This window comes from Choristoneura fumiferana, chromosome 16 (assembly GCF_025370935.1).
Source record: "Choristoneura fumiferana chromosome 16, NRCan_CFum_1, whole genome shotgun sequence".
Classification (NCBI taxonomy): domain Eukaryota; kingdom Metazoa; phylum Arthropoda; class Insecta; order Lepidoptera; family Tortricidae; genus Choristoneura; species Choristoneura fumiferana.
In genome coordinates, this window is record NC_133487.1 from 20,263,369 (window position 1) to 20,280,064 (window position 16,696).

At 38.6% G+C, this 16,696-nt stretch overlaps 1 protein-coding gene, 1 non-coding gene and 1 pseudogene across 2 annotated transcripts in view; 2 read left to right on the top strand and 1 right to left on the bottom strand.

Annotated features, from left to right (window-relative positions):
• The window catches only part of js (jiangshi), a 141,444-nt gene that overhangs the window by 5,082 nt on the left and 119,666 nt on the right, over window positions 1-16,696 (top strand). The gene's annotated exons all lie outside the window — the stretch shown is intronic.
• The window catches only part of LOC141436515 (uncharacterized), a 15,450-nt pseudogene continuing 1,682 nt past the window's right edge, over window positions 2,929-16,696 (bottom strand).
• TRNAQ-CUG (transfer RNA glutamine (anticodon CUG)) lies at window positions 16,019-16,089 on the top strand. The gene has a single exon. It is a non-coding gene; the product is annotated as a tRNA-Gln (tRNA).

Consider the following 16,696-nt stretch of genomic DNA (forward strand, 5'->3'; position numbering starts at 1 on the left):
TCAACAGTAAAGCCGAATTCACATATATCTGTCGTGTTGTGTTGTGATACTTGTGATGCTCTCTGTCTCTCTCCCTCTCTATAGCTTATGATGCGACACAACGTAAGCCGTCACAACACACTGCATCAGATAAATGTGAACGCAACCATACAACAATGTATGAAGCTCATACCGCTCTGATGCGTCACGAACACAAAACACGACGACAAATCGATGGCCAGCAAAGTAGATACGGACATCTACATTTTTTCAAAAATGTTTTTTTACAAAAATAACTTATTTCAACCATATCTCTAACGTCGTGTTAAAAAAATATTTCAAATTTCAAAATAATGAAGAAAATTTGGCACGTAAAAGAAAACATCTACACTAGCTTTTGAAAAACATCGCAGTAGAAACGGACATTTGAATTTATCCGCTTTTACTTAGGAGTTTTAACGGATGCTTGTGACGTCAATAAAGTCACATGCCACTGTCCGTTAATACGTCATACTTTGCATATGTCTCAATCTACAAATTTATTATTTCTAATTTCTAGAGGAAATTATTTGTTTTTTCTTAAAATATTAAACAATAGATAATATTACTTAACATTGGTTTCATACACTTGTTTTGTTTTTTTATTTAGACAGCAAATGAATTAAAATTTCACCTAAGTAAGTACTTTAGTTTCTATTGCTTGCAGCTTACCGCTTTTTGGAAACGACACGCCTGAACAGATTTTGACTGATGATGACGAGCAATCTGTTTTTTTCCTAATATATATAAGTAGTAGGTAGAATATCGATTATACTATCATTCATCAGGCAATAGCAGTCCGGATAGGCCTCCCCATAGACCGCCATTGCGCCCTGTCTTCGGCTAGACACATCCAGCTTTACCACAAGCCTTCGCAGATGTCCTCTACCTGAACGGAGGGCGTCTTGACTACGTTTGCCGAGACGCGTCTCCATCAATACTTCAGCGGTTTCGGTGCTTCAACAGATATGACCCAGCCCACGCCACTTCAAGTTGTTAATTCTTATGAACTATGTCGATGACTTAGTTCTGTGTCGGATAGTCTCGTTTGCGGATTTTATTCTTCAAAAAACTCCGAGCATAGCTCGTTCCATAGCTGGCAGGGCCGCATTTCAGCTCCGTATGTCATGACGGGTAGGACGCACTGGTTAAAAACTTTCGTTTTCAGGCATTACGGTATAATTGACGAAAAACTCGACATAATTTTCCGAATGCTGCCCAGCCCAGCTAAATCCTTCTCTTGGCCTCCTTGAAAGTTGTGTTCTACCTAAGGCTACTGTTACATTATGCTCGTTATAGCATGCTAATAAGCATGCTAGTACCTGCTGTACCTGTATGACACAGAAAAGCATGCTTAATAGTAGCAAGCTGTGGTGCCGAGTGCTTTGACCTATGGCCTCTCAAGCAGAGGATCGTGGTTCAAACCCGGCTCGCACCTCTGAGTTTTTCGGAATTCATGTGCGAAATTAAATTTGAAATTTACCACGAGCTTTACGGTGAAGGAAAACATCGTGAGGAAACCTGCACAACCTGCGAAGCGATTCAATGGTGTGTGTGGAAGTTCCCAATCCGCACTGGGGCCCGCGTGGAACTACAGCCCAAGCCCTCTCATTCTGAGAGTAGGCCTGTGCGCAGCAGTGGGACGTATATAGGCTGGGTTTATTATTATTATAATAGTAGCACGTCCCTATGCACACATGCTAGTAAGTAGCATTTGCTGAATAGTAGCATGCTTTCGTGCTAGTAACTAGCATGTGTTGGTACCTTAACTGCAAAATCAGGCCGAGGTATGTGTACTCCGAAACAACATCAAGAAGATTTCCACTAACGATGACGGGCCTCTGATCCATGTGGCCATTGATGACAATTTTGGTATTATCCACATTCATTATAGCATTATATTATTTATACTATTATAGTACATACTGTTTTTATTTTTACAGTTTATATTGTTTTGTTTGGGATATATTTTGTACGTATTTTATTACTTGTACCTACTGTTGATTTATTTAATTTATTAGTGTAAAACTATAAAACAATTATGAGTAAACAAAAATAAAACAAAAAAATATTTTTTTTAATTTAACACATATTTTGGGGTTTTTAACGAAATAAATGAATTTATATGATAGGCAGCGATGAGTTGAGTGGTAGATAACTCATTTAATAATATTAATAAAATGATTAATGCAAAGTAAAATAAAGACATCTACAAAATTTTATCAAAAAAAGGGTGAATACTCGTTGCATGTTGTTTAGATTATCTCTAAACACTCCTCTAAGTTTTACGGAGTTCTTACCTTAGCTTATTCGTTTTTTATAACGGAAAAGGCGTTGTATCATTACAACGCATAAACGGATATCCTCTACGTTTAAGCTCTTTCAAAGTAAAAAGACATCTACAATTTTTCATTTAAAATAATGTTACAGAAATAAAATCTGTTGAACAATCACCAAAGACATTGTTTAATGCATCATAGAAAAATTTCATGGTAATCAGTCCATTAATCTCAAAGTAGTCATTATTTTTTACTAAATTACGCTCTCCTGTAAAATAGCTATTTTGTAGGTGTCTTCTTTTACTTTGCTGCCATCGAAATGTAAATGCGGCATGTCTGCGGGTTGTAAATATTGTCTAAGGTTTTTAGCTGTTACGGCAAAATTATTGGCTGGCGAGAAATGCGTTCTTGGCATCGCTCGCTGGCAGAATGGCATTGTACGCAGGCTGGTTAACTTTAAATTATTCTATTCGTGTTCTTGTAAGGTAGTTGGTGAATATAAAAAAATGTAAATGTAAGTTAACGGAATATAATAATAATAATAATAATAAATTTATTTCGACCAACTCGGATCATACACATAGAAATTAAATAGAAATTAAGAACAATAAGATTAAGTACATTACATATATTAAGTGGGCAACACATGCAGCTGGTTCCAGTGGCACATAAATGGACCGTCATTCCGCTCAGAAACTGTCTTCAGGAGGCTGTTGGGGCTGCGAGTGATGCGCTGCAGCAGCGAGGCGACCCGTTTCCGCATGATTGCGTGAAAGCCGTCTGCATGCGCCTCCGCGAACATTCCTGACGCGCTGCAGCGCCCCGGCAGCCCCAGCAGCATTCTGAACGCGTTGTTATATTGAACGCGTAGGGCGCTGTAGGCTTTTTGAGTATAATTGACCCACAGCTGCAGGTATAAAATGACTGCAGTATGCCTTAAACAAAGAAATTTTGACGTTTTTAGTACACCGCGCAAACCTACGAATCAACATATTACTCCTGACTGCCAGCGCCCTATAGCTCTTCGCTCTATATCCTTACAGTCGCTAAGTGACGCTGTAACCCAATGCCCCAGATATTAAACTCCTCGACTACCTTTAGAGGAGTGCCTTCGAGTTTACTTGGGGAATACGTGGATAGCTCATTGTACCCGCCTTAAACACCAGCAACTCACTCTTTGAGGCATTATATCTAAGGCCGTGGGCCTCAGCGTATCTTTCACATATGACTAAAAGATCTTTAATGGCGCCTATTGACGGCCCAGCACACCATGTCATCTGCGTAACTTATATTATTAATAAATTTACCTCCTACTGAGCATCCGACCATAGTGTTGCTGAGCTCACCAATCAGCCGGTCTACATACAGACTGAAGAGCTTTGGCGAGGTGAGCCCCCCCTGCCTTACCCCACACTCCGTCCTGTATGTGTCAGATAACGAGTCAGCCCACCTTACCACGTTATTTTGGTGACCATACCAGAACTTAAACATTTCAATCAACTCACTGGGTAACGTGGTGTCCTCGTACAGTTTTTGCCATAACTTACTATATGACACCAAATCGAAAGCCTTAGACAAATCAAGAAAACACGCATAAACTGGCGTTTTCCTGTCTGTATAGTACCGGACAGTATGCTTGAGACACAAAACTGCTGCCTCTGTAGAGAGTCCGGCTCTAAACCCAAATTGCGCGTCATTGAGGCACATATGCTTCTCCAGTTGGTTCTCAAGCATACCGTCCAGCACCTTGCCGTAATAGTGGCCAACGATATGGGTCTATAATTTTTAACGTCAGAGGCGTCTCCCGTGCGGTTTTTAATTATAGGGACTACCACCGTCTTCATCATCTCGTCCGGCAAGTAGGAGTGGCTAACACAGAGGGAAAAAAGTAATGCGAGCACTCTCGACACGTGCACCCCGGCATGCTGCAAATGCTCAATGCTCAGGGAGTCATGTCCAGGTGATTTCCCACGAGTCATGCTCTTCACCACCGCCGCCACCTCCTTCGCAGTAAACACTACCGGTGTCCTTCCCAACGACCCCCTTCCCTTAGGTATGTACTCCCGTTACCAATGAGGAGTCAACCCTAAAGTGCGCCCTAAAGAGATTCGCAATTTGGTACGGCTCGCTAATCCCCTCAACACTCACTGGCAGACCAGATCTAGGTCTCAATCTATTAGTGCATTTCAAAAACTAGAAAAGTCTTTACTTGTATGGTGTGTCGCAATGATATCCATTTTGATTTGTTCCGCATTATCTTGACACCACTTAAGTTTTTGTTTTGAAAACCTTTCTAGTTTCTGACATGACATCATAACTCCAGCCTTGTCTAGGCTTACCGTGCTCAACCCAGGTCTGAAACGCCAGCCTAGCCCTCTCGTGCGCCTGTCGTACATGTTTATTCCACCCGATCACATATTTATTTTTATTCTTACCGGCTACGGCATAGGTACTACTAGCTGCAGAAGTGAGAATATCAATCACACTTAAATACAAATTATTAATTATCATTTTATGTCCTATATCATTACATAATCCATTATTACATTCATAGTCATTATTACATTTAATCAGTTCATTCGGAAATTCTATTAATCTAAGTCTTTCATTGCAATAGTCTTCATACAGTGAGACTTGGTGTGAATTTCTTTCACCCCATATGACCGAGTTACATTTCTGCTTATGATCTATTTTTTTTTCCCCTATTAATTTAACATTACAAACAATTTCCAACGGGTAGTGTCGACCAATAAACGTTGTTATGTACTTTAACGTTTAATACCGTTTTCCACGCTGCTTCAGAAACCAAGCAATGGTCCAACCAACTCTTGGCACCGTTAATATCACTTAAGTATGTGTAAGTGTCTGATGACAGACCCAAGAATTCAACGTCCGCACATTTCCATTTAAGGTCACAACAAAAGTTTCGAGCTCTAAACCGAACTTTTACCGTGCTGAGCGTTAAAATCACCAATAACCAACACAGTGTCTATTTGGCAGTCCTCCACGATTGCAGCGACCTCCCCCAGGCACTCCGCAAACTCAGCAAGGGTATCCGCCGAGTCCGTAGGCATATATACTGAAAACACTAAGAGTGACCCTTCGGACAGTGCAATTTTTATCGCGGCTACACGTACACTCTTACATTGCACTACCGATACCGACCTAAACACACTCTTACGCCACAGCAACGCGACGCCTCCAAACGTCTACCACGCAATAATCCACACTTGTGTCCACTGCAGACTTGCCGGTGTACTGGAAGTCGCTATCCACCGCGCCAGGAACGGTATGTCTTTCCGGTAACAACCACGTTTCCTGCAGAGCCACAATATCCGCTGTACGGCACAAACTTTTAACAGCATCGACTGAGCGTGTTATAGACCTACAATTGAAGCTAATAAGCTTTATATATAATTTTTTGCAAGTTCGTTTTGACAACTCCGTGTTTCCAGGGATTTCATTAAATCACTAAACAAATATGGTGAAATAAAGAAATCAGTCGCCTTTTGGCTGATCAGATTCAGGGATTTGATCAATTGTCATTTTTTTTCTAGACCATTATTATATAACAATCTTCTTCTTATCGAAAATACAAACTGAAACATAGATGCACAGAAAAACAGAAAAAGAGACCAGCGCTGGGAATCGAACCCAGGTCCTCAGGATTCGTGCTATGCCACTACACTACCACTGGACAGGAGTACAGACACAATTTTTTCTATGCACCACATATCTTAGCTTGTTTGTTTCTTATTTAGTCACTTAAGCAGCGACACTAGCGACATCTATGTTTTAGCCTTCATCGAGAAACTTTCAACACTTCATTGGAACTAACCGCTCACCTGGACAAGAGATGCCGCTATTAAGCAATCGAATTAAGATATAATAGAACAGAATTTCGATATGGATTTTACGGGATGATCGTAAAAGTAACAAAATTTGGAGTTGAAATAAATAGTACATGGTGTCTTAAGGCAGTAAATAAGGAATTACGAATGAGAGTCTATTAGAAGCCTAGAATAAAATTAGTACGGGCAATGAATCATTTACGACCACGGGTTTCATGACAAGCACATTAGCGTCGAGGATTGTTTTATTTGGGGGTTGCAACAAGGTAGCCTGCATGTTACGACACTGTTTACGAGCAAGTGTGATGAAAAATACAAAAAGACTCCAAAAACCAATCTTAATCTTCTTCTTGTGGTGCCTTTCCAATTACTGAAGGTTGGGCATCAACTCAGAATATTACTTCTTGTCCTTCGCGAGGTGGAACAGCTCAGCAGCACTCGTGACTCCGGTCCACTCTCGAATGTTTCTCAAGACTTTTTTCTTCAGCCAACACCGCGTTTACCAGCAACTTTGCCCATCATAATAAGTTGCAATAAGTCACAGTCATAATTATTAACCATGGGCAAGAAAAATGGATTCGCCATTTTAACATCGTGCGAGATTTGGTCATATCCCTTAGAGACTTGATCAAATCTCTGTTTTGGTCATTACCCTGTGACCGAAATAAAAAAATGGATATGGATTACTCAATATATTCAGAATAGGTAGAGCCAAGCAATACAGGGTGTCTTCATTTATCATGGTGTCGTCTTATGCAAACGTTTATGAATATTCAAACATGTAAATGAGCAAAAATCTAGTCTTAGTTATCACGCCATTCGCTGTGTGAGAGAAATAAATTAAGCTCCCTGAGATCTACAAAACCTAAATTAAACATGAGGATTTATGTTTAAGGTGCATACTCATACGGTTAGTGGGTCTTATGTGAGATAAGCAAGTGATATTTTTAGTTTAGAAATACTTAAGTTTTGTTTCACAACATAATTATCATTAAATCTATGTATCTATAGCAGCCCTTGTTGCGTCCGTCTTCGAACGTAGACCTCCTCTTCATTAAAGGTCACAGCTCATTACAGCCACCCGGCACCCGATCAGCACCGCCTTGCCCCGAGCGGTTAGTATTCTTCATATGAATTTGTATGGCTCACTACATCAACTCCGTAGCGTCACCGGATCGCCTCACGCGCGAGCTTGCCACGCGCGGACGGCGAGTGGACCACTCGTTGACAGCCCGCTGCTCGCCGCCATAGTGACTACTACTAGTGGACCACGCGAGGGCCACTCGTTGTCAACGCGGCGTCCACCCGTGGACCACCTGTCGACAACGAGTGGACGCCGAAAGTCGAGGCGGTGCTAGTCGGGTGCCAGGTGGCTCTAATAAGCCGTGACCTTAAATATTTAGGTACAAATAATTAATTGTTACTCGACATAATATGTCACGGACAACCGTCACGTTGGTGAATTAAGGGTTTGATTCACGATTTCGTTTTCTAGTCTTATTGAAAAATTATTATTGGTGAAAATGTAGTAAGTTGCTTCTCAAGCAGAGGGCTGTGTAGTCAGAACTTGCAACTTTAACTTTCACCACCCATGTAGTTTTTAAATGGTTTCGCACGTGTAGGAGCATGTGATTACACTTGCAAAACCATTTAAAAACGTCTGTGTAGAGTATAGTTCCCATTGCATATTTCGCCCGGGAGGGAACTATAGCCCAGACTCTTTCAATCAGAAAAGAGGCCTGTACTCAGCAGCGGGCGGCATGCTGGAGAGAACATTTTCTGCAATAGAAAAAAATACTTCATTTTCAGATTTAAGATAAAGATTACTGTTAAAATACTCTACTATGGCAACACTATATAATCTCAATACTTTGGCACTTGTAAAGTTCTCCGAGTAAATCCTGGCGAATATTGGAGCTTGCATCTAATTAAAAGTATCTTATTCAAAGCAGGTGCAGTTCCTTTGCTCACTGCACTTAATAAGGATTAGTAGGGATTAGTCTGTATTCATTTCCACCGGGACGAAATTACGAACCTTTTTGCAGTTCCACCTTGGAATGTATCTATGGCGGTTTTTAATGGGATTAACAGAGTCTTAATTAGCGCTAGATAGAACAGACAGACATAAATATTGGACTTATAAATAGGCTCAAGGCAAGCGATCAAGGGTAAGGAGCCCCATGCGTTGGACAGATAAGATCCGCAACCCACCCATGTTGTACAAACGTCCATGAAGCCATATGCTGCCGAAGATCGTGCCAAATGGAGAGCGATTGTCCGGAAAATGATTGGTGGAGGTCAGGACCCTCAGCAATGAGGATTACGACACAAGGACATTTTTATAACAAAATTCCAAAAAATATTACAACTGAAACGGATACAAAATTCAGGTCAAGAAGACATTAATATCTAAGGCGTATTATAAAGTTAATTATATCATGGACAGGGATATTTGGAAATAATTCCGATCCGTATTAGCGATCCCTTCAAATAGCGAACCTACTGTGTTAAAAATAAAGTTGTATTAAAAACTTGTGATGTACTTATAGATATCATTTAATAATGTTGTAAATGTGTTTAAAAAAAATATACCTCGTTGAGTTTCTTGCCGAATTCTTCTCAACAACAGAGATTTTTCCGAACCGGTGGTAGATTTTTTTTGACATTCTAAATTGAATAAAGATATTTTGACTTTGACTTTGAAGGAGGAGGAGGATAAATAGGCTCACGCTATAACGTGCATTGAGTAGACAGCAGGACAGGCAGCGCTAGTGCTGGTGGCGCACTGCTTCGGCGCAAACCAACTGTCTACCCTGGAATAGACCTAATGCACGCCAATGCGACTCACGCCTTACAAATAGGAGCAGAAAGACAAGCGCACTGTAAGACGTCCACCAAGATGGACGGATGACCTGGTTAAAGCCGCGGGGTTGGTGGATGCAGGTCGCTACTAACCGAAGTAACTGGAGGTCTATGAGGAAGGCATATGTCCAACAGTGGACGTCCTACGGCTTATATGATAAAGATGATGACTTATTGTAATTCAAAGGATAAAGCTCTGTGAAAGACAGACAGTAGAGGCTTCACGTAGGATCTGTCTGTATGTTCGTGATAATCTCAAAAACTATTGAATTTCCACCATCGATTAGATATTTTTAGAAGTATGGAGTCCTTAGTGCATTCGTTCTAATCGCACTCGACTGTTTTTATTTATTTATTAAAAGACACGTTACTTATGTCATATAGTTATGTATAAATACATAATACTACATTGTACCTATAAAAACCTACCCTTTAAATTAATCGAAAACTAGAAAAAAATTAACAACTGAAACAGACTGACATAATGACATAACCGTGAATCATTAAAAACAGTTATTGTAACTTGCTCGAATTCCCCGTATTTTAACTCCAACAATGGTTCAAATACAACTCGTCAGTTACTTTGCAACGAAAGAACGAACGCTTTTAATTAACTGAACTAAAACTACAGAGGATCGGAGCCAGGAAATGTCAGAAGCAGTCAAAGTTGTTAATTTAGAGAAGGTATCTATTTGCATATTACCGTACGTTTCTGGGGACTTTGTCTGAGTTTCATTTGGAATACGACGCGACAGTCACTTGTTTTTTATTCGTATCTATCCAAGAGTGTGGACTAGGGATTTATTTTTGTTTTTGTCCTTTTTTTAACCGAATATCTATCTATAATTGTCACTAACAAAAATTAAATTGGTTAAGTACAGTTGGGTTAATTTTTACTTAATATTTAAATTCTTTATAAGTTTTGCTAATAAAGTTAAGAAAAATCGCAAATAATTTTAATGTATTGGGTTGAAATAATACTTAAATAGCTACAAAAAGTGAAGCTGAAAGTTTTACAAAAATGTAGATGGTTATAAAATGTAACATTAAACAAGGGAAGAATTTACTTTCTTTCTTTACCAAATTAAATCTTTACCAAAAGTTACAAAGTTCTCCTCTTTTAAACTTCAAACTTATTCAATAATTAAACAAATACAGCACTTCATTAAGCATAACCAATTCCTCCAAGTCTCAAAACTGCCATCAGAAATAATCCAACCGACTCTAACTGCGAAAGTATGCACCATAATTCGGGGGGTTAATAACCGGTTATAAGCGGTTATATCCGGTTCCAACCGGTACTAGCCAGTAGCAAATGATTCAGTGCTGGCGATCCGGCCTTTGCCAAATCCACTTAGGCTAAGTGCACTTATTTTTCTGTGGCGAAAGACTAATCGGTAGGCTTAAGTCGAAATACAGATTAATGTCGCGTTGGTAACTTTCATTTTATTTAAATCTTTAAATCTGGAGTGTGTACTGGAATCGCGGGAGTATTAGCGGGTTTACGCTTTATGAGGTCAATATACCTTAATAAAAAAGGGTTGTGATTTAATACAGTTTGTGTGAATTTATTAGTATGGAATCGTTCATCTGTATGTTTTTTTATCTTTAAACGTTATGACGCTATTTCTTACGGCTTTTCTAGCTGGAAGCTGTTTGAGCTGCCATTTTGAAAACCTGTCAAAATTTCACGTATTCCCAGTTTCCCCTTCCCACAATTTCCCACTATTATCCCGACCGTTGAAAGACGATTACATTTGTTTTTTTTTTCAATTTAATTGTTATTTTTGTTTTTTAAGGCAGTCAGTTATGTTTTTTTGATTTGTTATAAAATAATGCTTTACGTACGTCAAGTGCAAAAATAAGTTAAGTGAATAGAACCACTCAAACATATGTTACTACGGCCTTATTGTGTCGGAATAAGAGTCTGTGGTACTTATTTTTTAAACTTTGAACTATTTCATATTTTTACACTTGACAACAAAACCTAATAGTTACAGGATTCATTAAATTAGGTATAAGTGTCGACTTGTGCACAGGACAAGTAACTAAGTGAATTTAATTTTAATATTTTTCAGGACAAATAGTTATGCTTACTAAAGTACCTAACCAGTAGTGTGTAATAATGGTAGCCTAGTATTTTGATCCAAGCCTCTCAAGTAGACGATCATGGGATCGAACCCAAGCACATCACCATCACCTATAAATTTACGGAATTTGTGTGCGAAAATACATTTGAAATGTACTACACTACGAGCTTTCCGATGAATGATAACAACGTGAGGGAATCCGGAAATAAAAAAAACTTACGTGCCTATTTTATTTTTGAACATTTATCCAATTTCTAAATGGGCTTCGAAAATGTATTCCGCACTCAATGATGGTGAACTTTGAGATACTTAAGAGTTTTAGCGGAAAATTTAAATTGCAAACTAAACTTGTTAAAATGAACAATTGATCCCTTAATTTTAATCCGAATAGTTATACCGGTTGGGACTCCAAGTTAAGATAGGACTAAGTCTCGAAGTTGTGAACTGGAATACAATAGAATTAGTGAGGGAAGGTCGGGATTGAGTTTACACCGTGACGAAACCCATATCCTAATATAATAAATGTATTAATGTGAAAGTTTGTATGTTTGTATGTTTGTCCGTCTTTCATGCCGATACGTGAATTTTGGCATAGAGTTTATGGGTCAGAGAGAGACATAGGCTACTTTTTATTCCGGAAAAATGCACAGCTCTCGAGGCAACAGCGATGAAGCTGCTGGCAAAAGCTAGTAAAATGAATATTTAAGGGGGGCGCCCATAAAACAAACGTTAATTTTTTGCCGTTTTTTGCTAATAAAATATCTAGATGGTACGGAACCCTTCGTGCACGAGTTAGTAGTTTAAGAGTAAATAGCAGCCTTAGCCAAACTCAAGCAAACATAGCCATAATAGATTGCCTTTTTAATTTGATACATTACTATCATCTCGATTTATTCAAAATGTTCACACCAACAGTTTAGCTTTCAAAGAGGGAGGGAGTACAACGCTCGATTTTAATAACTTGCACAGTTGAATACGTATATACCAAACAAATCACTTTATCGAAAAATCGTCTGTAATAACCCCGCAATAATTTTAAAAATTTAACGGTACCCCACACTATAAGATTAAACGAGAAAAAAATTACCCCCACTTTACGTCTAAGTAAGGTACCCTAAAAAAAACTTATCTCCTAAATTTTTTTTGGCTGATTTCGTCATTTCACTAAATTGAGGAGTATGATTAAATAATTGTTGTTTTCTAGACAAAATGTTAAAATGAATCCTCAATTTTTATATCCTGCGTGATTTGGGGATATCCCTAAAAGTCTCTACCCACTATACTGTCATGCCATGCCATATCGAGCCATGACCATAATTATTTTTTTATTCGACTGGATGGCAAACGAGCAAGTGGGTCTCCTGATGGTAAGAGATCACCACCGCCCATAAACATCTGCAACACCAGGGGTATTGCAGATGCGTTGCCAACCTAGAGGCATAAGATGAAATACCTCAAGTGCCAGTAATTTCACCGGCTGTCTTACTCTCCACGCCGAAACACAACAGTGCAAGCACTGCTGCTTCACGGCAGGATTAGCGAGCAAGATGGTGGTAGCAATCCGGGCGGACCTTCCACCTGGTCCTACCACCTGCAAACTAATAATAATAATAGGAGCGTGTCATGAAAATAATACAAGCCCCTGCATGACACGCGACGGCAACAGGGTTGACACGCTAATGTTACGGTCATGGTATGATACTCTCTCTCTCTCTCTCTCTCTCTCTCTCTCTCTCTCTCTCTCTCTCTCTCTCTCTCTCAAATCTCTGTTTTAGCCAATTCTCTGCGACATCCATTTCTCCTGTTATTTAGTTCTGTGTTTCGGTGTCAGAGGCGGCAAAGTTAACACTTTGAATTAATAGCAATCAATTGCAGTGGCAATCAATTTGCGGCAACATTGAGCTCGTTCCAGCTTTTGAACTAATTGTATTACGTTTTGTCGCGACTATTTATATCAACTTTATGTCGACTATAAAATACAAGCAAACTTGAACGGCTGCAAAATGTGTGCATTCGGTATGTGTTTGGCCTGCGAAAGTACGACCATTTCTCCCACTTTCGCGAGCAGCTTCATTGGCTGCCGATTAGACGGCGGAGAGACATTCACATCTTGTGTCTCCTTTTCAATGTACTGTTCAATCCTTCCTCTCCTTCGTACCTATCTGAAAGGTTTAGCTACTTGGCCGCTGGAAGCGGGCACCGCTTGCGATCCAGCTCCAGACTCACACTTGCCTTCCCGCGGAAGAGTGCGCGTTCATATGCTAAATGTTTCACCATTCATTCCGTGAAGCTGTGGAACGAGTTGCCTTTGGCCTCGTCTGTGGCCTCGTTTAGGGATAGATTGAAGAAACTGTGGAAGTAATCGTATTATTTTTATTTATATCTATTGTTTATTCATAATGTGTAAGTGTGTATCGTGTCCAGGTAAATATATATATGTCGGAGAAACGCTGGTGAGAGGAGATGATGATGATAGATGGAATGAGAGTACTTCCGTCTCGGCGTCAGGATGCGTTCATGGTGTATGTAGGTACTTGAGTGAGAGCTTTAATAATAACTTCTTTTGGAGCACAGTTGTTTTATTGCACGAGCCGATAATAATTAAATTACAAAACCAATCAGGGTATGTACAGAGCTAATCGACAGACGAACTGACAGAATCATTAGCCGGGCGTTGTCGTTCCTAGGATGCTGTCAGTAATTCTCCTTCATTTCTAACTCTACATTCATGATTCGTATTTGTCAGTTGCGCTTTGATATTTTTAGAAGAAAATCATACAGTGACAGTAAACCGGCCAGTTTTAAATTATCAAAATCATATACAACCTCCAAAATTTGATTGGCGCCTGTTGCAGTCGTAACTTTTAGACTGGGCACAATAAAAAAAGTGATATAAAAACACAAACACAACCTAATTTAAAACATAGTGTAATCGATTCTACTCTCGATTCTGAGCAAATTACTTTCTGGTTTTCAGTTACTTAATTAACACCTTGTACATATTTTTTATTATTATGTGCAACAGAGAGTTTGCATATCTTACATATTATGAGTTTCAAATACTGATACATACAGCACAAGGGATTAAATGAATGCAATAAATGCGCTAGAAACATGGCGCGCTCTTAAGATATCCTCTTTAAAAAAAAGGAACCTACATTAAGTTTATTGCACGTAAAATAAAATGAAAGCTCTGATAAGTTAACGAGATTAAGGCTCCTTCGGCATCCGACGCGAACCCTGACTGGAAGAAAGAAGTAGAAAGATATTACACTAAGTGAAAAACTGCCCGTTCGCAAGCATTCGATTTTTTGCCTATTTTTCGGCAAAAGTAGTAGTGGGAGTAGGAAAACCTTTGTCAGTTATTAAATTGATTCCTTTATACAGTCATAGACTCTTAGTACGTTTTATATTATTTGATTCTAAACCAACAACACTAGACAAGGGCACTAGTAGACAAGGGCATATCAAATTATACTTACTTGACATGATAATAAGGGTCAAAATTTTATACACCTCTAACAATAATCTAGTTTCATATCAATACCAAACCTTTTTAATAAACAGCGTTGTAAGTGTTTGAATCAAATAATGTTCTATTTAATTGTCAGTGTTTGTCAGTGCCAAGGTGTAGTGGTAGGGTTGCCATGTTCACCTTTAAACAAGATTATGTTTAGCAGGTTGACAGTTTGATGCAGTATGTCATACTCAATTGGTAAAGCAGATTATTGCTCATACTGAGCAAAGGAAAATAGATCTTAAGGTGACGAACCTTTTTTACTCCGACTGTACCTACTACGTGTCATTGTTGCTATAAAAAATGTTTTTTCTCTCTCTTTCAAAATACTAAAACTGAAAGAATTCATACATTCTTTTATAGACCTAAATATAGTTGTATTATCTGGCCAACTTGGATAAATCATTTTATTAATTAAGCAAGTAGTCTCGCCTCGCACGTGGAAAAGCACTTTTAACCTCCGTTTAAAGTAAAGTAAAGTAAAAGTAAAATAATCTTTATTGCCAAAAAACCTAGCTCAGTACAACTCACAAAAAAAACATACTATTAAATTTAGTATAAAAAGTAAAACGCGTTTAAGCGTGTTTTACGCAGTAAAGCATCTTTCTCTTTCTAGTCTATGTCGCGCTAATCGCCTTACATTAATGATCGATGCATTTGCCCCGACAAATTGATTCGGAGCCAAGAAGCGCATTAATTAATCGAAGTTTCTAGCTGTTAACAGAGCACGAGTTAGACTCTCTGTAACGCCAGAACCCTGTGGATACTTATAAGTTGACCCATTGGGCATGGTCCTGATGTAGAATAAGGATTTATTTGAGCAAAAGTCGACACTTGACTTTCTATTATGGTCACTGACAACTCAGCGCATCATTTCTGACCTATAGACGATGTAATCCTACCATTATGTAATGCGAAAGTTTGTAAGTCTGTTTATTTGTTAGTTTGTTTGTTACCTCTTCACGTCTAAACTGCTGAATCTATTGGGATAAAATTCGGTAAACAGACAGTTGGAGTCCCGGGAAAAGACATAGAGTAGTTAATATTTCGGAAAATCGCATAGCTAGGTAGTTAGGGATATTTTTCAACATCCCGGAATTTCAGTTCAACTGTTGACCTTATAGTAGCAAAGAAGTAATCATTAAAAGTAAAACTAGATCAACAGTGGGTCAACTCAAAGTAACGCAACGTTTTAATTTAGACTTAATTTAACTTCTGGAACGTCGAAATTTGCTGCAGCATACAATCCTTTTTTGATGTCGCAGAGAAATACGAGCTTCTGAAAGCTCTACACTGGAGTGGAGCGTGACGTAACGATGTGCAAAAGAGATGAAGCATAAAGGTCATGCGTACTAGAGACCGGTGGAACGTGATACAAACTTTCGATCAGGCTTCCTGAGCGGTCCATGGTGTAATGGTTAGCACTTTGGACTCTGAATCCAACGATCCGAGTTCAAATCTCGGTGGGACCTACTTATTTGTTTAAATTGGTTTGAAATATTATTTGGTTTTTAATCCACTTTATTTAATTTGGTATGAAATATTATATGGTTTTTAATCCACTTCGAAAACAAAGAAGATCGTTTTGTTTTGTTTTATTTATCTTTTTCAGCTAGGTGACTTCTTTAGCACCTTCATATTAGCTCTACATTCTGAATAATTTAACGTCAAAAAAACAATGATTGGTAGAGTCGTTGAAAAGTTCGCATATTTTTAACGATATTTATACATTTACTGAAATGAGATTTTTTTTATAGTTAGAGTTGGTTATTAATAATAGTGGTCGAATGTATTATTTATATTGTTGGGACGGTGATCAGTGTGGTAAAAAAACGTGCTTTTAAGTAGGATTGAGAAAACAAATATTCACTTTTATTGAAAACGAAACACAAAATCTGCTAAAAGCGAGAGAAAACCTAAACCTAGAAGCTAGAATCCGCGAATAAAATTACCTATTTTAACTAACAGACTGAAAATAATTTCATCAAAGACCAATCCAGCAACAGAACTTATCAATCGTAAAATATCATTAACCATACAACAAAATATCAAGGGAATAAAGTAATAGACATTTTATTG